Source organism: Notamacropus eugenii, chromosome 2, assembly GCF_028372415.1.
Source record: "Notamacropus eugenii isolate mMacEug1 chromosome 2, mMacEug1.pri_v2, whole genome shotgun sequence".
Classification (NCBI taxonomy): Eukaryota; Metazoa; Chordata; class Mammalia; order Diprotodontia; family Macropodidae; genus Notamacropus; species Notamacropus eugenii.
The window spans coordinates 360854634-360881213 of NC_092873.1; the positions used below are offsets into that span (position 1 = coordinate 360854634).

A 26580-nucleotide genomic window follows, 5' to 3' on the forward strand; every position below is an offset into this window, starting at 1 on the left:
TTGGCCAGCAAAAATTCACCTCTCTGAACTAGCTAGGCTAGCCCATAGACAATAGATGGCAGTCTTGAGACTTGCCCAGCTAAATAGGACTTGTTGGCATAGCCTTTGAGAAACAGTCCTCTAGGCTATGATGAAGCATTCAAGTAAGACTTTAGTGGAGGAACTTAAATGTAATACTGTGCATGAAATTGGAGTTTTTAAATTAGGTGCATGTATGTTTTGTGTAATACTCTGCTTAGGTTATAATTTGTTTGCATCCTCAATGAGCCAACCTTTACTACCCCATAAGGAGCCTGGGATGGCTAAGAGCCATCACTGTGTCTGCAGAGAATGAGAACTCTAGAGCAGACGGCTGTTGAAAGAAGTGGACAAATAGCACAATAACCATTTGGTCAAATACCATGAATGTTCTTAATATGCATTTTACTTTTAGCTGAGGTCAGTGTCAGTTACTTTACCAGTGAACCTTGAAAATAACAATGCATTGTTGTTCATCCAGGACTGATTGTAAAAGTTATGATTACTCCAGATCCAGGAAACTGAAATCCAGTCTGAAGCTCATGCCACTCCAGCTTCAGCTTTCTTATTGTATTAAATGTTTTGTTTGTAATTTTATGTAACACATGCAACACTTCTCCCTTCCTCTTTGCATCTGTAGTTCTCATAAACCTTCTGTGTGCATGCAGTAGCAAAGCCATGTTTCTTCCTTGGGAAACTTGACTTTTTTTTTTAAGATGCAGACGTATTGCACCACAGCTAGTTGCAAAAATTGCCTCTTTAAAGGGAAAGTATATGAGTGAAGACAATTAAAATCTTAGAAGTCTAAAGGAAGGACGTTGAGGTAGCACCATGGCCAACCTTGACCTGAAATAAATGGTCATCTGTGTGGGAGTGAGGCAGTGCAAGGCCAGGAGCTTGAGTAAACAGTTAAAGTTTGGAATAGTTAATATGGGGAACAAGATAGAGATGTTGAAATTAATTTGTCAAACTCTAGTTTATAGAATGTAAATTTTCAGTGGATAGAATATGTATGATTTCATTACTATTCAGCACTTGTGGAAGGCTAGAAGCAGAGAAATTATATGACAGAATTTACTTGGGGTTGAAGAAACTACCCTCGGCACAAGACAAAAGAGCCTCTGGTATAAGGGGCAAGTATGTCATCAAAGTAGCTGTGTATTGAGGTAAGTAAAGGCTAAGGAGTTCTTTATATCCAGAGTGGAAGAAAATGGGAGCCTCTTAGGAGAGCTGGCGATACCAGAGGTCATAGTAAGTGTCAAAAAACAGGTTTTTTGTGACTGAGGAAATTTACAAGTGTAGGCATAATGATTTTAGAGAAGAACTTTAGCATTTAGGTTTCTAGAGGTGATGTAGTTTCACGTGATGGTGAGTTATATAAGGTCTTAGTACTAGGGTTGTGTGGCTGAAATGTGGAGATGAGTTCAAATTCTTATAAGGGGATAAATGCCTCCTTGAACTCTGAGGAATTTTTTGTTTGTTAGAATGGTCAGCAATGTGAATATTGAAGTCCTGGGAATAACATCTGGAGATAGAGTGGAGTTTCAGTGAACCACACACTAAAGTCATTAAGGATCTTGAAAGGAGGTGAAATTAATTATGGGAAGATTTGGAAAAATGAAGATCTCGAACATTCTTTATAAAAAAGCAGAATTAAAAGGGCATTCTTAATTGAAGTTTCAGCAAAGTTTTTTTAAAGTCTTTTAAGCTGCATTAAAACTTGAGGATTTTAGACACCCTGTGTCATACCCTGTGTCACAACAGAGAAGGGGAAAAAAGAAAGTTCATTAAAACTCACCAACTCATCAGTCAGCTGGGTCTAACAGTATATGCAACATTCCACACTCATAGTTTCCCATTTCTACAAAGAAGAGGAAATGCACAGTCATCTCTTTATCAGTGCCAAGTTAAGTGATTATAATTACATAGCATTCAGTTTCAGGGGTTTAAAAAATTCCATTTATATTGTCATGAATATTGTTTTCCCACTTCTGTTTGCTTCATTTGTATCAGTTCATATTTTTCCATTCCTCTTTTCATTTTTATTTAAACTAAGTTATAATCTATTACATTCTCATATCACAGTTTACAGTTTGATGGGCATGTATTTGGTTTCTAGCTTTTTGATATTGCAGAAAGGGCTGGTATAAATATTTTGGTGTGTGGGGGACCTGCATTTTACCTCCTTGGGGTATATGCCATGCAGTTTTCCAGATGAGTGGATTTGGACATTTCAAGTCTTTTGTCTTTTGAGGCTGTGCAGGATAGGTTTATGTTTTTAAATCTGATTTTATTTCCAGCTATACTAAGCATAGTATACATTTTCATAATGCTCGTATTGGGGAAATGATACAAAATACCAGATAAAAGTTATTAGGTTAAGAATGGGGGCAGAGGGGTCTTGGTTGTTAAAGAAAATAGAGAAATTCATAATATGTATTTTAGAAAATCACCTTGTTTCAGGTGAGTGAATTTCCTATTTTGTGTTTGTGGCAGGACAAAAAGGTATCTTTTAAGTGCCACATATTGGGTCCTAATAGGTTTTCTTTCAGCTGTTTTACTTTAGCATCATTTGTATTTGGGCATCTGCCAGAACTGATGCTTTTGCTCCCCTGTCTAAGGCATAGACAATGAAAACTTTCTCTGAGAATGATATTATTGCGAATAAATGAGGCTAATGTGCAGAGAAATGCTATTCCAACAGATTACCTTTAATACATTCTTATTTTGTTAATATTTTTCCAACACTGTAGCCACCATGTGAAAGTTTTTGTTTTAGATGGAGGGTTGGGGGGAAGCACCAAAAAGAATAGATTTTTTTTTTTCTGGTCCCACATAGATTAAATGATCTGAAAAGTATGGGACAAACACTTAAAGGATTCTTTAAAAAGAAACCTGCATTCATATGTGTGCTCGCACACACACGCACACGCACACACACACACACACACACACACACACTCATTTAAAAACAGCTGTATGTATAAAACACTTTCTAGACCGAGAAGGATTTGTAACTACCAGCCATATGGAAGCTTTATGGCAGACATCCAGCTATTGTCTTAGAACCCTGCTTGGCCTGCTTGTTTCCCAGGTTGGTGGGGCCTGCTTTGATACTAGCAGTTCTTAGATATTCAGCATACTTTAGGAGAAGGGTTCTTAATATGGTGTTCATGAATAAATTTTAGGAGGTTTACAAATGACATATTTTTACTAACCTCTAGCTAATACTTAGAATTTCCTTTGATTGTTTAAAAATAAAACATTTTGAGTAGAGATCCATGGGCTTTATCAGATTGCCAAAAAAGGAGCCAGAACATCAAAAAAGGTTAAAGCATGCTAAAGGTAGAAGATATGCTGGTTTTGTGGAGTGGGAAGAAGTGATTAATTGAGCATCTCCTCGAATTTCACATTGGGGGATCAGGGTAGCAAATTCTATATTTTCATTGTCCTATTCTTTCTCCTCATATTTCAAAGTTAAAGTACTAATTTTTAAACAAACAGTGCTTTTCAAATGGGGAATTCCTTCAAGTGAATATAGTAGGTATGCACTAAGAATGTAATGATTGATGTCTGGGTTACAGCAAAATAATTTTAACAGCTCTTACGTTAGAATTTCAAAGGAGTGATTTGCTAACTGAATCTCAGTAGCCTGGAGTAATGGTTTGGTTTGAGTTTATAAGGGTTCTTCTGTGAACCTGTTTTCTTAATTTTATCATTTTGATAGCTATATTACAATTTAATTGCTTTCTTTTTTATTCTATGTATTAACGAAAAGAGGCAAACATTTATTTAATTCACAAACCAGTTTTAAAGTTGTGAAAGGTTTCCCAACTTGTTTTCTACTTTATTTTAAGAATCATATTTATTTCCAAATTTTACCTTATTTAGTATTTGGTACATTTGGATCTGATGTTCTACTAAAGATGTAGCTTTACCTCTAAAGTACACCATGACATTCTGCATAGAAGTATTGTTAGCTGTCCCCGCACTAATACAGTATAGCAGTAATATAAACAATTAGAAACACCTGATTTTAGTTTTGTGTTTGGATCATATGTGTAATTTGTACAAAGAATTTCTTTGGCAGTAGGTTGATTTTTGTAATTTGATTTAGGTTGATTTTTTTTTAAACATTAGTAACATACATTGAATGCCTACAGTACACTTGTGCAAAACATTTATTAACTAGTAGCCAGTAAAGAAGGTGATCTGGAGGGTATTGGGTGGTAAATAAAACAACTGGGATTAAGTAGTGTTATATTTAAGAGGTACATTTGGATAATCAAGATGCTATGGCAGGCATGTCATTTTAAGGGGTATTTGACCACTGTGTGCTATCATTTTTATGATTTAGAAATTCGATTACTTTGCAGTTATATTCACAAGTATCAGATGAAGCACCTAAGCAGGAAAGTTAGATTAGCCAGGCTTCAAGCAAAGGGGCCCGCTAATTCCATGATTATTCAGGAGCCAGAGTTGTGTGTGGAATGAGGTAGCTGTATTCTGGCTCAGTTTGTGAGGTGCCATAACTGCTAGCCTTACCCAGTCCTCCCTGACCCTCCCTGATCAGTGTGGTATTGCAAGGGTTTGAGACCTAGTTCCTGCCTAAGAAACCAGCTTCTAAGAAATCGTCCTTCAAGAAGCCCATCTAGTACTTCGCCTATAGAAGATGATAAATTATTGGAGGATAAATCCTAATTGCCCTTTGCTTTCGTTTATTTCTGTTTAACAAAGTACTGTTGTATGTATTAGGTGCTGGTTTAAGAACTATAGACTCTTCTCCCCCAACAAAACAAAGCATAATCCATTTTTATCTAAAAAACAACCTGGGAAGTCAAGTTATAAAAAAGTTATAGATGAGGAAGTGTATCTTGTCACATGTTGGAGCTGAAAGTGGAATCAGATTCTTGATCCATAGCCAGTGCTTAGGAGAATTTTTCCTCAGGTTCTTATATTTAGTAAGTCAGTTTCGCAGCAATGTGATTGTAGCAGGGTTTCTCTATCAGTGATGTTGTAGATTCTGTCATGCCATGATCCACTAGAATTAGCTCTAGTTCTTGAAATTCCTGTAGTCTTGAAATATCTTTGTCCTTTTGGGGTAGAAAATGAAAGAAATCTGTACTGATATCTGCATGATTAATATGTGTAATAACCATGAAAATATGACGACACAGAAGGAATCATTTTTGCAAACATTTTTCTGTTCTACAAGTTAATGCTAGAACCAGTTTGACTGGTTCTTACTATTTGCCCCTCCACCCCCAAAATCTAAAATTGTTCAGAATTTCTTGATTGTGCCTCAGTGCAATTTTCTGTGAAGCACATTTCTAAGGAACTCATGCTAGGCTGTATGTCAGACAACAAAAAACTTTCTCAACACCTACAGCATTCATCATAACTGCCAAGAAAATGGGGGCTTTTAAAAAAAAGTTGTAAAAGGGGCCTTTTTTTAATTCAAAAAGAAAAAAGTTTTATGTTCAGAATACCCCAAAGTATTACTACTATTGTGCAAACTGGGAATGAGAATTAGTTACTGCTGAGCAAACAAAGGCAAATTCATTTGAATGCTCTCATCACTACTACCCACTGTTAATCATTTAGTTCTTCATGAGACTCAGTGAAGCAAATGACGTGACTGCAAAACCATTGCACCTAAAGATTTTGTAATTTTACCAGGTGCCTAAAATCAGTAGAGCCACTGATGGCATTTAACATTTTCATATTGTTTTGAAGTGTTGGTAGTAGAGTTGCCCCATTTCTCAGGTGGACACAGAGGGTAAGTGATTTCCCAAAGGCACATAGCTCCCAAACAGAACCCAGGGCTGCATTTCTAAGATCGTTTGTACTGAGCTTTATTTACTGCCTTACAGAAATGATTAACCATATGCAGTACATTGAAATTTATTTTTACCCCAAAATCTGAACCTTTTACTTAACCAAATGTTAAGCATCCAGGAATTCAATTTGAATATTCATAATTTGGAAACTTACCTTTCTGAGCAGTGTGTTGGGTAACTTTCTAATCTTCACCACTTGCTCTAGGTTAATTCCTAATTCCCGACAACTCACTTGCAATAGGTCTTGATAAGTCAGTTTTTGTCTGTCTAGTTCAATTTCAATGAAGTCATTTTCTCTGGGACTCTGTTTTCTGACTTTAAGCACCAGCTCTAGGTTACACAGAAATTTAAGTGTGATAGTTCAGGTGAGGAAAACATTCATTTCTATTGCATCCTGCTGTTAATTCTACAATAATAGAAGATAGCAGTGACCCAGGTCATCCAAAAATTAAGGGATGTATTTGGTTGTGGAGTATATGATTTCTAGGACTTAAATGGTTGCTTGGTTATATTTGGCTTAGGCTTATTAATTCTTAGATGGAGAGAGAGGTAGTATATATGCATAGCATGTAGTAGGCATGCAAGAAATATGTTAACGTTTGTGGTAGATCGTCTAATGTTAACTGGGTTGTAGCATTTTGTAGTTTACAAGGTACTTTCTTCATGGTTTTGAGATAAGTAGTGCAAATAACATTTTGGTGGTTTTATAGATAAAGAAGGATTTGCAGTGAAGAACAACTTGCTCAGAATCACAAGGCTAGTACATGGTAGAGCTGGGTGTCAGATCCAAGTCTTTTGACTTAAGTCCAGAAGCCTTTCACCTCTATCATATAACCTTTCCACAAAGGCGCCCTGACTAGGATACCAGCTGTCCTGTTGAAGCTAGCTTCTCATGGGAATTATTTTGGTGCAGAGGGTTCTGATTGTCTAGACAGCATCTTTTGGTGAGGGGCAGACAGCTTAATAACTCTCTAGACTTGTGGAGAGGGAACTCCCCCAGCAGTATACCTTCACTTTTTGGAAATAAATTCAGGTTGAAATCTTGGATTGTTCTCAGAGAGGGGAACAGGAACTCAGACCTCACCTGCACTGGTGGCATTTTCTGCCCTGGGGAGAAAAGGCAGTGGTGGAGGTGCCGGATCCTTTGGTGCTTTTGCATGTATGTCTTCCTCTTCATGCTCTTCTGGGGAAGTTAAGAAAAAGAGTTGTGCAGCATGGGACATAACCATTTTTGGCTCTGTTTTCCTGCTCTGGGGCTTTAACAAAATTTAATAGGGACTTTCTTGGAATTTAAAACTGGTAAGGGAACTAATAGATTATCTAGTGTGATCCTAGGGAGAAGTGATTTGCCCAAGGTTTATATTTCTAACCTCTGAGCTAAAATTTGAGCTCCCTTATTAAAAACTAAGTGTTTACACAATGCATTGCCTTTTAGCCAAGGCTTAGATGCCATCATCCCACATGCACACCCTCTCCATCCCCCACCCCCAGTTTGATGGCGGGGTTTTAAAGACAAAAAGAAAACAGCCCGTTAGGAGCTGACTGAAATTCTACTGAGTGAAATAGGAAAAGTAGGTAATAATTGGGGGAGGGGGTGCAAGAAGAGTACAAAAACTAGAGGGGGTTAGGAGTGTAGATGGTGGCACTTAATCTAAGGCTTTAAAGGGGTTCACAGAGGCAGAGGTGAACAAAACCATTCTAGACCCAAGGAGAACGGCCTGTACAAAGGAGTTGAGGGAGGAGAGATGGACCTGTGGTTTAGGAAACTCACTGACTGCTGTGTGGAGGATGTACTGGAGAGAGGAATGCTGAAGATAGTGAGACTCATTAGTCCGTTAGGCCATTTCAGTAGTCTAGGAGAGATAAGGATCTAAACTAGGCCAGTAGCTATGTGCATAGAAATGTTGGGTTAAAATGGATCAGCCTTTGATATGGTAGCTGGCACTGTCAGTAAGTTATTTGTTGGTTGATTAGCAAGATGCAGTAACTGATTGGATATGGAAGGTGAAGAAGTGAACGTTCATAATGGACACCCTTGAACCTATGAGTGGAATGATGTGTTGCCCTCAACAGAAACAAGGAAGTTTCAAGAGATGAGGAATAATAGTAATAGCTCATTTCTGTAGTGCTTAAAGTTTATAAAATATTTTTCTCAGTCCTTTGAGCTAGAGTATTACTGACTCCAGTACTCCCTACCTATTCAAATCACAACTTTTCTGATCCTCAGTTTCCTTATTTGTGAAATGGGGATAGTAAACCCTGTAGTACTTACCTCACAGAACACAGTTGTCTGGATCACTGAAATTGTACATATAGCACTTTGCAAACCCTAAGTGCTATATAAATATCAGTTGCTGTTTTATAAATGAGAAAACTGAGGTAGAGAGATGGACTTTCCTGGTGTTAAAAACAGCTAGTGAGTGTGAGAATTGGAACATGATTGTAGGTCTTAGTAGTCCCAGTGGTTTGACCTTTATAACTGTGAGCAATAACATGGCAATAAAAACTCTTATTTAAATGGCACTTAAAAAGCATTTACTTCACTAGGGAATGAGGTTATATGCAGTAGAACAGTAGTGAGGAGCAGTAGATAATAGTTTCCTTTGAAGGTTAGCTCAAGTACCATCTATTACATGAGGCCTTTCCTGATTGTCACCCCATCCTTGGACTTGTAGGGTCTTTTTGTACCCACCCATTCACTCCCTAATTGCTTTGTATCTACTTTTGTGTGTACATGCTTGAGGGCAAATATTATTTCATGTTGTCTTTGAGTCTTCATTTGCCTAGCATGGTTTCTTGCCATAGTGTTTAGATATTTCTTAAGTTGTGTTTGGCTTCTCCGTGTTTTGTAAATGAGGAAGCAGACTCAGAGAGGTTAAGTAATTATATTATTAGTATTTCATTATTGAGAAAATGTTGTAAAAAGTCAATATACATTTGAAAAATAATATGCATGAAATATTCAGTGTGTAGTAGGTATATGTCCTTAGTCATTTAATGAGATGGCTAGTGCTATTTTGTAGCTTACTGATTCTTAGAGCTCTTGAACCAGATTAAGGATAATATGCTGGACAATGCCATGCAGCCTCTTAGCCAAGGCTAGAACAACCAGTCCCTGACTCTTTAAGCTGACTCTGCTTTACCGTCCCTCAACCCCACAGCTAGACCTAGACCCTCACCTTTCCACTACTCTGAACTTTAGGCAGAGTCTCTTCTGTCTCCTTATGTACACATTATTGAGGTCTAGAACTTCCTTAACCCCTCTTTGGTACAGGCTGACTTTGTTCTCATAGTTTATTGGAATTATCCCTGTATGTACACATTTGCCTCTCTTTTGATGACATGGGGGGCTTGCATCATTCCTTTTAGAACCATTCTTCTACTGTCTGTTGCCTTGGGAGAGTGGAAAAATTTTCTTTTAGGCTTTTGAATATTTCCCTGGGGTATAGCTCTCACTAAATGGTCTGCTTTAGATGGAGCTAGGAACAAACTAGTTTCTTTTAATATCTTTCCCCATTTCTGTTTTGAGAGGAGGCAGTCAGAAGATGGCATTTAATACCTGCTTAAGCCACCAGTCTGCCCCTTCCCCAATGCCAATGAAGCATTGAGACTGTCAGAAATGAGTGATGACTCTTGGTTTCTTGCCTCTTAGCAAAGTTACTATAAACCCCAAGCTTAGTGCTATGGTTTTCTCATTTACAAGTTAAAGGGAACTCAGTTCATGAATTACTCTTTCCTGATTCCAGTGCACACTTCTCCTATATGGAAACGTTGTGCCTTAAAGAGGAGAGTAAGTGCAGGAGGTCCTCTGTGATACTTTGCATGTACTTATAAGTAAAAGCCTCTAGTGGGCTCAGCTGTTCCATTATGTTACCTTCCTGTGAAGACCCTTTTAGGAAGAGTAATCATAAAATTACCTTCTGTCCCCTCCTCTGTCTTTTTACCTCTGCCAGACATCGAATCAGCTGTGTTATGTGTCAGGTCTGTATTCTTCCACACCCAGTCTAGGAAAGAGGAAAACATGCATTCATAGAGTACTTAACTTTCAGAGAATTTTCACATTTATTAGCCTCAAAGCATTGATTTATAGTCAGTTTTGTTGAGCAACAAGTTGGAGGACACTTTAGAGTAAACCAGGAATTATTCTTACAATAGCTGACAGCAAAACTGAGATTCAGAGCAGTTAACTTACTGAAGATGTATTGTAGACTGGAGTGATTATATCCTTATTTCCAGCCCAGAGTTTTGTTCTTTAGATAACACTACAAACAAAAACCATATGGTGGAGAATATTTGGTGGTCATTGGAGGATGAAATAGAAGTGATATTATTCTGGGAGTGTATATATATGGTTAATTGGCCAGAAAAAAATAGGTAGGATTGGGAAAACACAGATCTGGTATACAGACCTGATAGTGACAAGGGATTTAAATTAACAGGAAACTGCTGGAACTCTCTACCTAAAGCAGGGAAGATAATTTTCACTTGCTGTTAGAATAATTTCTTTAAAAGGTAGAAGAGGATATGAGAGAAACTGTTATCACTAAGGAACTGATTACTTTTGTAGAAATAATGACACTGTTGAGAGGAAGTGACTATTCTATCTTAGAATTCCTGATCAAAAAGGAGAAATTGGGTGCTGTCTAGTATACACCACAGATTTTGAAAGAAAAGATTTCAAAGTTCAGAGAAAGGATATCCCATGGTCTAAAATTCTGCAAGGTAAATTGGTCCACAAGGGATAGGAAATAGCCAAAAATGAAATTGTAAAGATACAAGCAGATGATCCTGAAGGGAAAAAAAATAGGAAATATTTAAAGGGATCACACGGGGTAGATCATCTAGCAACTCAGATTTTAAAAAGACATGAGTAGAAGATATAAGTAAGGTCAATAGCTGAAATCAGTCTCAAGGTGTGTCATGATAATAATAGTGTCAGGAGACATGTAAAAGAATAAGCTGTTTTCCAATAAAGAATATGAACAGGTTCTATTAAAAACCACACAATTTCAGTGCAATATTTGCCTTTTAAAAGTTTATTTCTTGTTACATCACCCATTTCCAAATGTATCCCTCTCCCTTCCCTATAGTGCCATGCCTTGTAACAAAGAATGCAAACGAAAGGACAGTTGAGAAAAACTAGCCATATCAGCTGAATCTGACAATATGTGTAGTGTTAAGCCCCAGTATTTCCCTACTTTTCAGGAAAAAAGAGGGAGGTGCATTTTTACATCTCAGTTCAGTCATAATTATTCAGTGTTTAGGGTTTTTTTTTGTTCTTTCCATTTATAGTTATCGTTGTGTAGTTGTTTTCCTGGTTCCGCTTACTGCACCCTGCCTCAAGTTACATACAAGTTCTTCCTATGCTTTTCTCAGTATTTATATTCATTTCTTTTAAAAATACTTTATTGATATCTTGTATTTACATCACCTACATTTCTCCCTCTTCCCTATACCTCCGAAAGAGCTGTCCCTTGTAACAAATAATAAGAAAGAGGAAAAAGAAAACAATTCAGCAAAACTAAGTAACATAGCATAAAAGTGTGAAAGTACATGCAGCTTTCCACTGCCCATAGCCCTCCAGTTCTTCTAGGAAGTGGGGAGAGGTGCCTTCCAATACTGATACACTAATTCTATAATGGTCCCCTTGGAATAAAAACCTTATGTAAAAGATTGTACATTTGTTTAAGTCAGGGGTTCTTAACCTGTGGTCCACAGACTCACAAGGAAGGGATCTGTGGATAGATTTCAGAAAGTTCATAAACTTGAATGGGGAAAAAAAAATCCATCTTGCACTAACCTCTAACAAATTTAGCATTTCTTTTAATTATTTAAAAACATTATTTTCAAAAGGAGGCCTTGAGGCCAATAAAAGAAAGTTAAGAACCCCTGGTTTGAGTATACCTAATATTTAAGATGACTTATATGAAATTCAATTGAGGCAAAAAGTCAGGGAGTTCTGGGTTTCCTTGTCAAGTGAGCACCAGTTTAAATCCTTGAATGCTGCACACTATAGTGTTGGTTTTACCTTCTTGTGTGTGATGGGTGAAGGTCATTTCAGGTCACCCAGTGGCAATCTGGTATTAGGAACAAGGACACTAGACTGTATTCCATTGTTGGCTCTGCTAATAATTGGTTCTCTGACCCTGAGCAGGCCGCTTCAAGGATTCTCAAGTTTTCTCCATAAAATGAGAGGATTAGACTAAACGATCTCTTCTAGCTTTAGAATCCTGTGTGTGTAATAGCAAAGTTGTCCCTCTTTCCCTCCCAGCATGTAGCACAATCATAGTATGCCCCCAAAGGAGGCAGAATTCCTTCAACTGTGGGGTGGGCTTAGTATTAGCTAAACAGTCACTGGCATTCTCTATATCTCAACACTTTTCCCCCAAATCCACCTGGGTGCCCCTCTATCTTCCTGGGATATAAGCAGAGGCCTCAGCAGCTCAGATTTTTACTGTTGCCCTCAGAAAATGGATAAACAACAGGTTAATTTTCATTAAGCAAATATTTATCTAGTATCTATTATGTCCAAAACTGCATCTAGGTGCTGTTCCTCTAGCCTTTGACACAGGTGAGCCTTATTATTACCCTTGAGAGAGAAGGCCCACCTTAGTTTTGTAGTGAACTGTAATTAGGCCCCCTCCAAGTTGATGCCTCAGGGTAAGCCCAAGCTTTAGTACATTAATACTAAGAGGCTCCTCTCTCTGCCCCTTCCCAGAAATCACATCTGTGACAGCAATAACAGCACAAATGGGAAACAAACATCCTACCTGATAGGCATCTGCCTTAGCAGAGATCCAGGGTTGTTCTCAGGAAAAGATGGATCTGAAATCCACTGACGCCCAATGTTAAACGTGAGGAGACAGGCGCTGGAGCTCCTGGAGCCTCTCTCCCATCCCCAGGTGCGAGGAGGGTTGGGAGGGGCAAGGGCAGGGGCAAAGTCCTGGGCTGGGAATCTGCATGGAGGAGGAAGGGGTGGCACTCCAAAGTTCAAGCATTTGGGGAAATTATTACATGTTAAGTGACTTTGTGATAATAGGGTCACTGGACCCAGGGTGGGATGGCCTTGGAAGAAGATGGGTGGGGGTGAGGGTGGGGTGAGGTGCAGTGCAGTGGATCTAGATGCTGCCCAACCCTAGGGCAGTGGAATACACAAGTTTCACTTGATTCTCTGCCCTTTATCCTGGGCTTTTCCTTTCTACAGGAAACTGCTGCCACTGAGGGGAAGAGGAGGCAGGCTGAGGCCTAGGTGGGTGTGACCAGGAGTAGAATAGCCAAAGCAATTACGAGTTCTTAGTGTATGAGGCTGAGTCTAGAGGAATGGTAGGGAATGGAATGAGACCAGTGGAACATAAATGGGGGAGGGTTTAGTGGTGCCCTAGTCATTCATTCACATAATTATTGAGTGCCACTCTTTTTTGCAGCTGAAAGTGATCTCTGATTTTTTAACATTCTTTTTTATTATGAACTTAAACATGAGCATTTCAATATACAATGAAAAGAAAGGATTTATATATAAATTGAATTGTTAAATGCCATTTGTTTTTTAGAAGTGTACATTAAATATAACATAATAGTAACAAAATTGCCCTGTTTGTGATCTCTTCTGAACGTCTTCTCTGTGTATTTTTAACATTTTATTGATTCTATTTTCTTTTCCTTTTGCATTGCTGTCACTAATTACTAACTTTTCCCTCCACACCTCACATCCCAATCTCCTGCACAAAAGAATTAAGTATAATCAAACAAAACAAATCGACACACGAACTGTACCTGAAAATGTATGTCTTGTTCTGTACTGGGAAGCTTGCTTCATCCTCAGTCTTCTGAAATCATAATGGTTGATGGAATCTGCATTGGAGTGGTCTGATCTTTTCTGCCCTTCCCTTCTTCATCTAGCCCAATGGTCAGTCTTCCATAGCTGAAGCTTGTTTTAAACAAGGAACTGTTTCCTACCTGGCTCTGCCCACCCCACCCCACCCCTGCCTGCCTCCTCTTGTTTCCCTGTTGAATTCATTGTAGTTCTACTCCAAACTGTATATGATCTTCCTGCGTTTGCCTTTTCAGATAAGAACCAGATGAGAGGTTCATAAGGTGTGTCCACTCCTCCCACCTCATATTGATGTGTATGTACTCCAGGCACATCCTACTTATGAGAAATAGTTTCTCCTTTCTTCCTCATTTCTTCATGTATTCTTTCCCCTTCCTTTTTCTTTAGACAAGTGGTGTCAAACTCAAATAGAAGTAATCCCTGTTGGTTGCATATTGACTTGGAAAACCCACGAATTAACATCTATAATAGATATTTCATTAAACATTTCCCATTTACGTTTTAATCTAGTTCCTGCGTTACTAGGGAATTTTGCTGGCTATGAATTTGACATCTCTATTTTAGCCCAACAAACTCAACCAGGCCCCATTTCTCTGTGACCCTTGAGTAAAGTGGACTTAAAAGAACCAAGTATCCTTTTTAGAATATAAGCACTTGATCATCATTTAGCCCCTTCCAATTGCTCAAATATATTTACTTTTCTAGGTTTCTCATATCCTGCATTTGCATTTCAGAGAGTCTACCCCAGCTTTCAGCTTTTCATCAGGAAATGCTTGAAAAATCCTCTCCTCTATTAAAGATTCATTTTTTTTAACCTGTAAGATCATATGCAGTATTACAGGATAAGTTATTCTCAGTCATAAGCCTTTTTTTTTTTTTTGGTATGTTATATTCCAGGATTTCAAAATCCTTATAGTTGTAGTTGAACCTAGCTCTGGTTCTTTGGTAATTGAACTTTTTCTGACTTCTTGAAGTATTTTTTTTCCTTTGTTGGAAGCTCTAGATTTTGATTATGACATTCTGGTACATTGTCAATTTGGGAGCTCTTTCAAGAGGTGATCAAGTAAATTCATTCTATTTTCACCTTACTCTGTGCTTCTAATAGATCTAGGTAATTTCATGATTTCCTAAAATATTGTATCCAGGTTTTTTATTTGGCCAGTAAATTTTCTGGGAGTTTGTTGATTCTTAAATTTTACTTTGTCCTGTTTTTCAAGTCATTTGTTTTAGGTAGTAGATACGCGTCCCATGTTCAGTTTTTTCAAATTTGACATTGCTCTAGTATTTTTTGTTTCTCATTGGCTCATTGAATTTGTTCCACTCTATTTTTCAGGATGAGAGGTACTTGAGTAAGATTTTCTACATTCCGTTCTGAGATATTTTTCTTCCATTTTTTTCTCAAAAGCTCAAATTTAATTTTTTATCTCTTCCCTATGCTCTTGGGAGTCCTTGTGGCAAGCAATTTTTTTGTTTTGTTTTCCTTTTTTAGTCTTTACTCAGACTTGTAGAATTATTCTCTTCTGAAATTATCTCTTGGTCTTCTCTTAATCCATAGTAATTCTTCATTGTATTAGGATTTTTCTTCTATTTTCAGATGTCTCCAATTCCTGGCTTAAGACTTTGTGTCAAGACTTTGCCCCATCCTCACCCCCATGTTTTTAGATGGGATATCTATATTCTTGTCCAGCCACCACTGAATTTTGAATACTGCCACTGTTGCCCTGACACAGTTGTAGATAGAGTGGTTAAAGCCAGAGATGGGGAGTCTCAGTCCCTTCCTTGTACCTCCATCTCCTGTTTTCTCAGAAGACAAACTAATCTTGGTTCAGGCTCTTTGTCCTTGTACATCCTCTCTGGGGAGTTGACTTTGTCACCTAGCATGGTCATGATTTGCCCTACTTGAATATTAGATATCACACAGGCTTCAGATATCCCCTCTCCCCCTGCTCCGCACTCCCCACCTGTGAGCTCTTGGCCTTGTGTATAGTCCTAGATTGGGCAGAGAGGTTTAGTATTGCTTTTCTTTGGTTTTATTGCCTCTGCTCTGCTTCATCAAGCACTTTTGTGCATTCTTATTGTGATACTGCTGAGACACTGGGCTTAGTTGGAGCATTGTCTTAAAGTGTTTTTCTGGAAGTCCCCTTCTCAGATTTCTCATTTTACCCTCCTTACTCTTTTTCTCCTTACCTCATGGTTATTTTTGTGTATGCCTTTTCCTCCCCGTCTCATTTTAAGCTTTTTAAGGTAGTCTTTGTCCTAGCTTATCTCTTCTCTCATACTTGATTTCTCAGCTCCCTTGGGTTCAATTATCACCTCTATGCAGATGACTCTCAAATCTACATACCATCCCACATCTCTAACTATTTTTGTTGGACACCTCCACATAGATGTGTCCTATATGTACTTCAAATTCAGCATATCCCAAAAGAACACATTGTCTTTGTTTAAATTCTCTCTTCATCTCCTGTAGTTTGTCCATGTTCCTTTAAAGTAGGGTTCTTAACTGGGGGTGTCTGTGAACTTTCAGAATTTTTTTTTATAATTATGTTTCAGTATAATTGGTTTCCTTTGAAATCCCATTTGTTTTATTTTTGTTCATTTAAAAACGTCCTGAGAATGGACCCATAGGTTCCACCAGATTGCCAAAGAGGTCTGAGGCTCTCCGTCTGAGGACACTACTCTTCTTCCAGGCACCCAGGTTGATTTCCTAGGAGTCATCCTTGACTCTCTACTCTTCCTCTATCCAGTCAGTTGCCGTGTCTTATTTATTATATTTCCTAAATATCTCTTTACATGTTTCCTTATCTATACATGCACAGCTATCACCTTCGTCTAAACCTATTTACCCCTTTCCTGGACCCCTTTCAATAGTAATTGATCTTCCTACAGCAAGTCTCAACTTGGTCTAATCCATCCTCCTCATAGCTTCTACATTAATATTTCTAAAGCACAGGTCCAACTGTGCTACACTTCTGCTCAAAAAACTTTAGGGGGTTCCCTTTTGCCTTAGTGTAAGCAGCAAATTCTGCTTGGCATTTAAAACCTTTCCATTCTAGCTCCAATTTATTCTTCCAGGCTGATTGTGTGTTACTCCCCCTCACATAGATCCAGCCAAACTAGCCTTATTTTGTTCCTAGTACACAAAGCTTGGTTTTTCCCATGCCTGGTATGCTCTCCCTCCTCACCACCACTTAGAACCCTTCACTCCATGGTTCAGCTCAAGTGCCATCTTCCCTGCCCCCCACCCCTCCCAAACCCCTGCCCATCACTATGTGTTCACTTTGTACATAGCCTTCATTTATTTGTGAACATATATTCCTGAGGTAGCATCTAAGCTTGAGGGTAGGGATACTGCACTTGTATATTTCTATCTCCAACATCGTACATGGCCTACCACATTCTAGGTATTTAATAAAAATATGTATTGATGAATGGCCATTTCTCCACTGCCTGGCAAGACTTTGCACAGAATGGTTCCTTAATAAACATTTGAATGCATGCCACAGACAAAGCTTTGTGCTAGGTACTTTGGGAGACAAAGATGAACAAGGCCTTTGGGTTGCTTACTGTTGCTAGGGGGGTAGATGAGCCACAGTTGAGAAACAAGGAAGAATGTGATTGGTGCAGAGGAGTGATCTGGAAAAAGTACCTCAAGAATTCAGTGGGAGGAAGAGGCCGCCTTCATCAGCTGGGAGTCTGGAGGGGCAATGACTCCCTGTTAATGTTTGCTGTTTGCTGTTTCCCTGTTTGCTGAGTGAATGAATGACTAGAACAATGCCTGCCACCCCATCTCCTAACCCCCTCAGAGTGCAATGAGGGCTGTAAGAGGTGAACCATACTGACAGGATGGTTCTGCCTTTAGGAGGGGAGATCAAGTCACTTCTGGGGAAGCAGAGAAAATGTTACGGAAGATGTGGGAGGGGGAATTCTTGGGCCCTTGCAGACCATTTAATCCCTTTCCAATACCTGAAGTCTGGTGTTACGTTCATTTTTCACATGGAAAGAAGCCAAGACTCATTCCTTCATGGCCCAGACTGCCTTACCCAAGAAGCTACTTAATGTGATTTCAAGGACACTGAAGATGATGTCTCCTCCAAGTAAAAATAGTTCCCCTACCTGGAAGAGTAAAGATCAATCTTTTAGCTCAACATTTATTAAACTAATGTGACCACTGTTCACTTTGGGGCTTGAGTCACTGATACTTATGTAAGTATTGGTTCCATGGAATCTGAATGTCTGGAAATTAAAAGATATTGATAAAATTTTGGAACAAAATAGAAAATCAAATCTATTTTATATATATATATATTTCACATTTGGGGAATAAGTGGGTTTTTTGATAATACATGATTTCATATTTAATATTTTAGAGGGAGAAAATATCCCTAGCCTTGGAATTTCTATTCATATTATGAAATGCTTTAACTGAAGGATTTTGTCACTGATAAAATAGAAATAGTCTTTGGAGGGGAGACATTTTAAGTTGTTACTGATAGAAGTAAATCTGTATCTTGTCCTGTGAATAAAACTGAGACTTTGCTGAAAGCAAGTTTTGAGGGAGCCATTGTTTATTTCATGATTCATTGTCCATGGATACCCATCATGAGCTCATCCATGTTTGAGGACCTTCTCAGGACATCAAAACTTTGCTATATTGAGGGGTGTCTGAAGCTTACTCATTCCCTTAAGGTTAGGTGAAAATGTTTACTTCTTCCCATTTTACAGATGAAGAAGCTGTAGCATGTAAAACGCTGAGCCAGAGTTTAGGACTCTGCTTTTCCAGACATGTAGGCCATAGACTCCATTGATGACCCTTCAAACTGATGTTACTGTTCCTCACAAATGGCGTTCCATTTCTTGTCTTCATGCCTGAAATGCACTCTTTTCTCTCCACATTTTAGAGTCCTTAAGTTTGCTTCAATGTTTAGCTCACATGCCATTATCTACAAGAAGCCTTTCCTAATATCCTCATCTGTGTTATCTACCTGTATACGTAAGTTTCCCTCAGTAGAATGGGATCAGGGCAGAAACTTTCACTTTTGTCATTGTGTCCTGTCCCTAGTGCAGTGTCTGGCACATAAAGGGGTTTAATAAATGCTTGTTGATTAATGTATTCCTCTTCTCTGTCACCCTTACTCAAGTTAATATTCCAAGGACCCAGCCTGAAATGAAGTACAGATACATCACTCCCCAAAATTCCTTGTCCCACCTGACCTTCAGTCATTCCTGACCACTTATCCCTAGTTAGTTTAATTTCCTTCCTTCAGACTGACTCATTCTTGCTCTTGGACTATAGTTTTCTGTGACTAGAAAAGGTACAAAAATTGAGCTGAATTCAGTCAACAAGCATTAAGTTCTTATGTGTCAGGCACTGTGCTGGGTATTGGGGATACAAGGGCAGAAGAGAAACATTCCCTGCCCTCAATGAACTTACAATCTAGCCAAGGGAATTATACATATATGGGTGTAAAGAGATGTAAGTTGATCTGGAGTGAGAGACACAACTTGGGGATAGTGGAGAAGGGATTAAGAAAAGCTTTATGCTGTGTGACTTTGGAAACCTTCAAGGAAGGAAACTAAGAATTCTAAGGAGTAGAAGTGAGGAAGGAGTGAATTCTAGGAATGGCGTATTACCAATGTGAAGGCAGATGGAAGATGAATTGGTGTGTATCATACAGTAGTAAGGCCACCCTTGTAGTGTATTTGAAGGAGAGTAATGTGTAATGAAGCTGGAGAGGTAGGTCGGGACCAGTTTATGAAGAGCTTTAAATGAGAGAGGAGTTTATATTTGTTCCTTGAAGTACTAGGGAGCCTCTGGAGGTTCTCAGTTGAGTGGGTGTGAGGGTGTTTATGTGAGTAAGACAGACTTGATTAGATCTGTACACTAAGGAAATGAACCAGGATTAGAGAGAAGAGAGACTTAAGGCAGGGAGACCTATGAGCTTATTGTAGTCAGGAGATGAGCCCTAATGAGAACGTATAATTATTGCTATATATGAGTGGAAGAAAGATAAATAAGATTAGGAAGGTACAAGAGAACACTTGGCAGTCAAGGTGAGTGAGAGTGAAGATTCTAGAATGATATCAAAGTTGTGAAGCTGAGTCAATGAAAGGATTGTGGGGTCCTCAACATAAATTTTTATAGGGAAATTTGAGGGGAGTGTTGGGGGGAGGAAACCAAATTCTGTTTTGGACATAAGTGAGATCTTTATGGAACATGCAGTTGAACATGATCCAATGAGAAGAGCTTAGGAGAGAGATTGGTGAGTCATGTTCTCTACCAGGTCACCCATTAGTTACTAAACCCAAGTCTTTTTTCAGTTCATCCTTGATCTCTCTGGAGCATGTGACGATGCTGACCGCTCCTCCCTGATTGATTCTCTTCCTTTGCTTCTCTAACACCAGACCTTCCTCTTTACCTTCTAGCTTTCCTCTTTGCCTCGTTTTCCTGATCCCTTATGGGGATGTTCCCCATGGTTCTGTCCTTAGCCTCCTTCAGCCGTCTTGATCTTATCAATGTCATTAGCTTCAATGAAAGATAATAACTCACATTTCTATGGTGCTTTAAGTGTTTTCCTCACAACAACCCTATGAGATAGTGCAAAAATTATTATCCCCATTTTATACCCTAGCAGATACAGACTCTGAGAAGTAAAGGGATTTACCCATGATCACATAGCCACAGAGTGTCAGAATCAGGATTTGAACCCAGGTCTTCTGATTCCAAATCTAGTACCATTCTCACTACACTCATACTCAACATGTCCAAAGTTTCAATGTGATCTTTTCTCCCCAAATTGCACCTCTTAACTTCGGACATTTCTCTTAATGGTACCACTATTCACCTAGTCTTCCATATTTGAAAACTTGGGGTCCTCTTTCACTTTCCACTTTTCCCCCAAGCCTTCGTGAAACTACATTCTCTGACCAAAAGCTCACATGTTGAGGGAAGTAGGATTATATGCATATGTGTAGGGAATAAGCATATTTATATAACACCTAACTGTGCACCAGATATTGTGCTAAGTAAGCACTTGACAAATGTTGTCTCATTGTATCCCCCCAACAGCCCTAGGAGGTGCTATTATTTTACAGTTTACAGTTGAGGAAACTAAGGCAGATGGACTTGCCCAGGGTCACACAGCTGAGAAGAGTCTGGAGCCAAATTTGAACTCAGGTCAGTCCTCTATCCGCTGTGCCACCCAGCTGCCAGTGTAAGGTAGTATATAGAGAATGGCCCTTAGCCAGACCAGGGTTCAGGTCCTACCCAGACCTTAAGCAAGTAATTTTGTGCTCCCAGGTTACTCTAAGAATTTAAGTTGCAGAACATTTGATAATCTTTATCAGGGGAGTGAATTTCCTCCCTGAAAGAGTTCCATACCCAAATAAAATCACAGGTTCAGTTTTTTAAAAATTGGATATGTAAACGTGTGTGTGTGTGAGAGAGAAAGAGAGAGAGACACAGACAGAGAAAACAAGGGATCTGTTAATCCACATGCTTGTCTATTTAAATTATTGTTATTTTCCTCTTGGGCCTGGAGTTAAAGAATGATTTAAAGAGAACAAGTGGTGACCTGGATGCTGGGGACAGCCCTTCTTCACTCTCATCCAGAAGTCCAGTCTTTGACTATCCATTCTTTGCCTTTTATTCTGGCATAGTCTCATAAGAAGATGGGGGCGGGGGAGATGATGGGATTTAAGAACAGACATTGATGGGCCAGTAGACCATGTGAGAAGTCAGAGCCTTGATGAATTCAATACAAAGGTACACTGGCTTAGGTGTGTTGTTTTTTTTTTTCCTCTCACCTTGAGATTTGAACCTTTTTGATTTGGGGCCAGAACCCAAGAAGAGAGATCAAAACATCAGGTCTCGTATGTTTTCTGATGACTGTGGTCCCCCAGTGGCCAGGTGTTGTAACCACCACTGGTTTCCGAGGGAGCTGAAGCCAGCGTTGCCAAGTACAAGACCAGAACTGATCTGAAGGGCTGTGACAAGAATGGGGCCAAAACAAGCCTGGAAGCTTCTGTGAAAGTTCATGGTTTGGTGAGATCCTAGGCAGGTCCCAGACAAGCTCGTGCTTCCCTTGATCTTCCCTACGAACACTGGGGATTAGATGAAGAAAAGCTTTGAGGAAACTTTGAGACACTGAATGTTCCATGGAGAGAGGACTTACAATTCTTATAAGGTTGTCCTTTTTAACAAACCATATGATTTCACCAGTAGATAGTAAAATTAGTAGAGAGTCACGATTGAGAAGGAAGAAGTTCCAGGTAAACGGGAACTATGACTCTCTAACCACACTGTTTGTTTATAATTCTCCAGTAGTAGGGAACAGTAGTGCATTTTCATGCTAGAATTCAGAGCCCTAGGACAGAAGGGCTTTCTTGCTCCCAGCCCTCTCCACCCAGAGGTTTCGGACAGTTTGGGCAGTTCAAGCAAGAACATAGGGAAGATCTCCCTCATTGATGAATTAAGGAATTAGGACCACATGCTACTTCCTATAGGCTGACACTTAATATAATAAATATATACATTTATATATATAAATATATAATAAGTATTATATAAACCTGAGGCAGTCTGCTGTTGCTTCTGCAGCACCTCTGGGTATCATCTGGGAAGCTCCTAAGTGTACCTGCCTGTACCCACCATCACATAGGTTACTATTTTGTGATCGAGTATATCTGATATAGTTTCCTGTAACTATGTCTCCTGTCATATTCTGCAACCAGACTGTAATCTTTATTAGCATCTTCTGTTGTAGCTTACCTTGTATCATCTTAATTTTTTTAGTTCTTATTTTTTCAAATAAATAAAATAAAGGATTCATTGGCTTTTATAGCAAAATAAATCCTAAAATATAAAAATAATATAACATGAATATTGATAAAAACTCCATGATTTTTTTACATTTATAATAAATTACTTTAATAATAATGAGCTTGTAGGGAAAGCATAAAGATCCATAAAATGTGAAGTCAAGCATATGTAAAACACTTTGCAAACCTTAAGTGATAAACAAATGTTAGCCATTATAATTTGTGATTGTTATTTCTATAAGACAAGTGTATTACCCATTCTTGTTCAGATGCCAAATCAGAATCTGTCCATGACAGAGGGTTTTCCTAGCCATTCATATTTACATTTTTTAACAAATGATTTCTACAGATTAAATTACTGATAAGCAAGTCTTGACTTTTTTTCTTTGGCAGGATAGGAATTTTTAAAATTGGAAAACATCAAAAATATTAGTTTTTAAATTCATCTGTAGTACTAACCTTTTAAATGCAATCACTTCATTTTTCAGAATCAGAGCATGATTTTTATGTCATTGCATTATTTATTTGGAATACTAAGAGATTTTTGTTTTTTCAGAAAATATCCTCTATATATGAAAGTTTCAGAAGGAGATTTTTGTTATAAAAGTTACCTTTTTCGTCTTTATTATCATCACTAAGCAAAATGACATTTTTCTCTCACCTCAAACCCCCTTAGAAGTATTCTGGTATAAAGCCGCATATTTTGCATAAATATACAAGTGCCCTGTGCTCTACCCCCAGAGCACTGGACAGTTTTGCAGAGAATCTTATTTTTATTATGAACTTTTAAAAAATAAAGTTATTTTTTAACAACTTGAAAAACTATGTACCTCCTTACTCACATTTCTCAGTACAAATGACTGAAGCCTTCTATGCATCTCAATTTGTCCCAAAGGCCACATTTTAAAATTGTTTTTAGACTTATGTTTCATCCTGGCATCTGTTGAGCTCTGTTACTGCAGAATCCAGTGTAATTCTTCCTCATTATAACATTTTAACTTAAAATTCTGTCAATTACATTGTAGATATCTTGATATGTTATTGCCATTAATAGACATGCAAAATAACAAATCCTCATATCAATTTCAGTAATATATTGCAATATGTAATCAAATGATCTTTTACCATATCTTGTTTCATCCTTTTACAATGTTAAATTTTAATTTCTCAATGTATTTTGAAAGTCTCCAGACCTATGAGCAATTCTTTCCATCATATTATCTATTTACCATTATATTACCTACCAGTTGAAACTTTTCCATATTGACTAGTTGAGCATTGCTTCAGCTTATCAGTAACTTCAGGTCACATCAGTGTTTCTCCCATTAAGCAATCTTATGTAATGCAAGGAATATTCTCAATGTATCCCTACACTTAACACATAATAAACGTGACAAATGCTTGTTGGTTAATTGGTGCCATAGAAATTCTTTTAAGTTTGTTTTTGCTTATTAAAAACAAGTGTTTTTCAGGGAAAATTGTCTTGGGAACATATTCTACATGTACCCTTCCGAATATTTCCTTTCAGTTTGTCTGCAGCTAAAGCACTTGTATGAGCCAAACATAAAGGTCTTTACTTTCAGTCATTCGTGAATCGCAGCAATAAACATAGTAAAATCTTAGTTTCTGGATTTAGGCTTTTTATTTTCTATTTCTGTATTTCAACTTGGACCAATGCTACCTGCTCCATTGGATTTTCTCTTTAAGCTGCTTATTTATTAGTCATGATACAATATCTCACTTTAAAAAGGTTAAGCTCCAAAAATGTAATTTAAAGTTAATTATCAGTCTTTCAAATGAGTATGTACCTTTTGGATTTTTAAAGCTTTGCATTTTTAAAAAGCCAGCTCATTGTGTGATTGACATTGGGAGATCTATGTTGTTATGGTACTTTAAATTTCCACATAAGACTTAAAATTTTGAGTTTACATGTTTAGTGCTCAAATTCAGCAAGCAGCAGGAGATCCCACAACTCATCCATGTCATGCTTGAACCAACTGACTGGGATGGTGGCAGCTTACTCTGAAGTTGATAAAGGCTGACTCAAATTTGATCTCATTTTTGCATACTGCGTTACGAATTATACTCTCTGTTGGAAGTGCCTGTGTTGATCTCAACTTGAAAATTTTGGCCATTTTATTACCCAGCCCCCTTTCAAGGGTTTATCCTTCCCCTTCATCCCCCCACACTTTGGAAAACTGCAAGATGCTCACATTGGCTGAATTGTTTGATGCTCTTGGTAAAGCCTTGCTGAGAGACCACCTCGGATACTAGGGTATTTAAAAAATTTGTCTATAGATAGAAAATAGCATATATTGATTCAGGTAGTGATATCTAGGTAGAAAAAAGGATGAGATGAGGACGAAAGGGAAAGAAGTGACATTAAAAGGGAGATAGTGGAAAAAGTGAGAAAAGGTCTTAAGAGAGTGGGAGATGATTCATCAGCTTGAATCCTGCCTCAGACATTAGCTGTTTGTGACCTTGAGGCAGTCACAACCTCTCAGCCTCTGTAAGATGTGGATAATAATAGCACCTGCCTCACAGAGTTGTTTTGGTGATCACATGATTTAAAAAAAGCTCTACTTTGGTGAACTGGCTTGGCGTCTCTTGGAAGAAAAAAGTGATTCGGGCAAAGGTCCTGAGAAACCACTAGGGGTCGCTGTTGATCACCATGCAAAGTGTCTCCATCCATTCCATTATACACCAACCCTGGTCTGCATATCCCCTTTCTGCCTTACATACTCCTTATGTACACATAACCTTGTTCTACAATTCACAGTGCAGGGTGAGGGCTAAGTAGAAGGCTACAATCAAGGTTTCCTGAGAAGGTGTCGGGAAGCTCTTAAACTGCTTCCCCTCATGCCATTTCTGATCCCCTAACACTGTCTAGACTAATTAAAAATCTTTTGGGTAATATGTCATTTTTATTCCACATAGCCAAGTTCTTCATAAAATTCTCATTGTGGCTTTTACATACTTGACATTTTTTTATATGACTAGCGATGGGAAGAGCAATCCTTAAGCAGTATTTCAATACAAATTGAATTTTCTCTGTGACTTGTATGGATTTGGATTTGGCTGCAGTGTAGCCATTTTATAGTTGTTGCAGGATCAGTCAACAAGTATTAGGCATTCGTATATGTCAGGCACTGTTACAAGTATTCATAGCATAAAGATGAAAGTGAGACAGCCTCTTCCCCCAAAGAACTTCCCTTCTGGGTTGGATGGGATGCATGCACAGATAAGTTAATAAAAATACGTGTACAAAATAAATACAGAGTAATTGGGGGGGGCACTAACTCCCTAACCCCTCCTTCACCTTGCTGTGTCATATGCTGTTTTGTGACAGTTGTACCCAAAATAAAGTACAGAAATAACAAGCCTTAAGTGGCTAGCTCATTGATTAACTCTGCTAATAGTTTAAGCACAGAATCACATCATTTGAGAGTTGGAAGGGACCTCGACAATCACCTTGGTAGCTAAAAGGTGCGTAGAGCAATGGATTTAGGAGTAAAGAAGACCTGTGTTCAAATCCTGCCTCAGACCCTGTGTGAACTTGGACAACTCATTTAACCTCAGCCTCTCTTTCCTCATCTGTAAAATGGAGTTAATAATAGCACCTGCCCTTACAGCACTGTTGAGACAATCAAATGTGATAACGTAAAACCCTTTGCAAACCTCAAAAAGTGTGATATAAATGTTAACTATCGTTATCTAGTTCAGCCTCTACACCAAGCTACAACCTACTTGACACTTAACTACATGGCATACCAGACAAGTAGTTGAGTCTCTACTTGGGTGGGTGGATCGGGATGTAGATAGAACTCACCATTTCTTGAGGCAACAATCCTGACAAACCACCGGCCATGGAAATTTAATTTGGAGATGCTGTAGCTGCAATGTGCTTCAAGCAGAGGACCCAGCTGACGATACAGTTGAACGAACGTTTGAAAAACATTTATTACACACTATGTGACAGGAACTGGGGATGCAAATGTTAAAATTGAGACAATTTTTGCCTTCAAAGAGCTTACATATTTTAAAGTAAATTTATTTTTTATTAAGTATTTT

At 38.4% G+C, this 26580-nt stretch overlaps 1 protein-coding gene and 1 long non-coding RNA gene across 6 annotated transcripts in view; one reads left to right on the plus strand and one right to left on the minus strand.

Moving 5' to 3' along the window:
• Positions 1 to 25827, plus strand: part of LUC7L3 (LUC7 like 3 pre-mRNA splicing factor) — a 56244-nt gene extending 30417 nt beyond the window's left edge. For 3 of the 5 annotated variants that reach the window (XR_011975241.1, XR_011975236.1, XR_011975240.1), the window contains one exon: positions 12577 to 13443. The gene's annotated coding sequence lies outside the window, so the exon portion shown is untranslated. Of the gene's footprint in view, positions 1 to 12576; positions 13444 to 17693 lie in introns of those variants that run through there. The other 2 variants (XR_011975239.1, XR_011975237.1) reach the window with 2 other exon arrangements.
• LOC140528655 (uncharacterized) lies at positions 4514 to 6188 on the minus strand. The gene is made up of 2 exons (XR_011975243.1): positions 6013 to 6188; positions 4514 to 5111 (listed from the first exon to the last, which is right to left on the minus strand). It is a non-coding gene; the product is annotated as an uncharacterized lncRNA (long non-coding RNA).
• Positions 25828 to 26580: the final 753 nt, after the last annotated feature.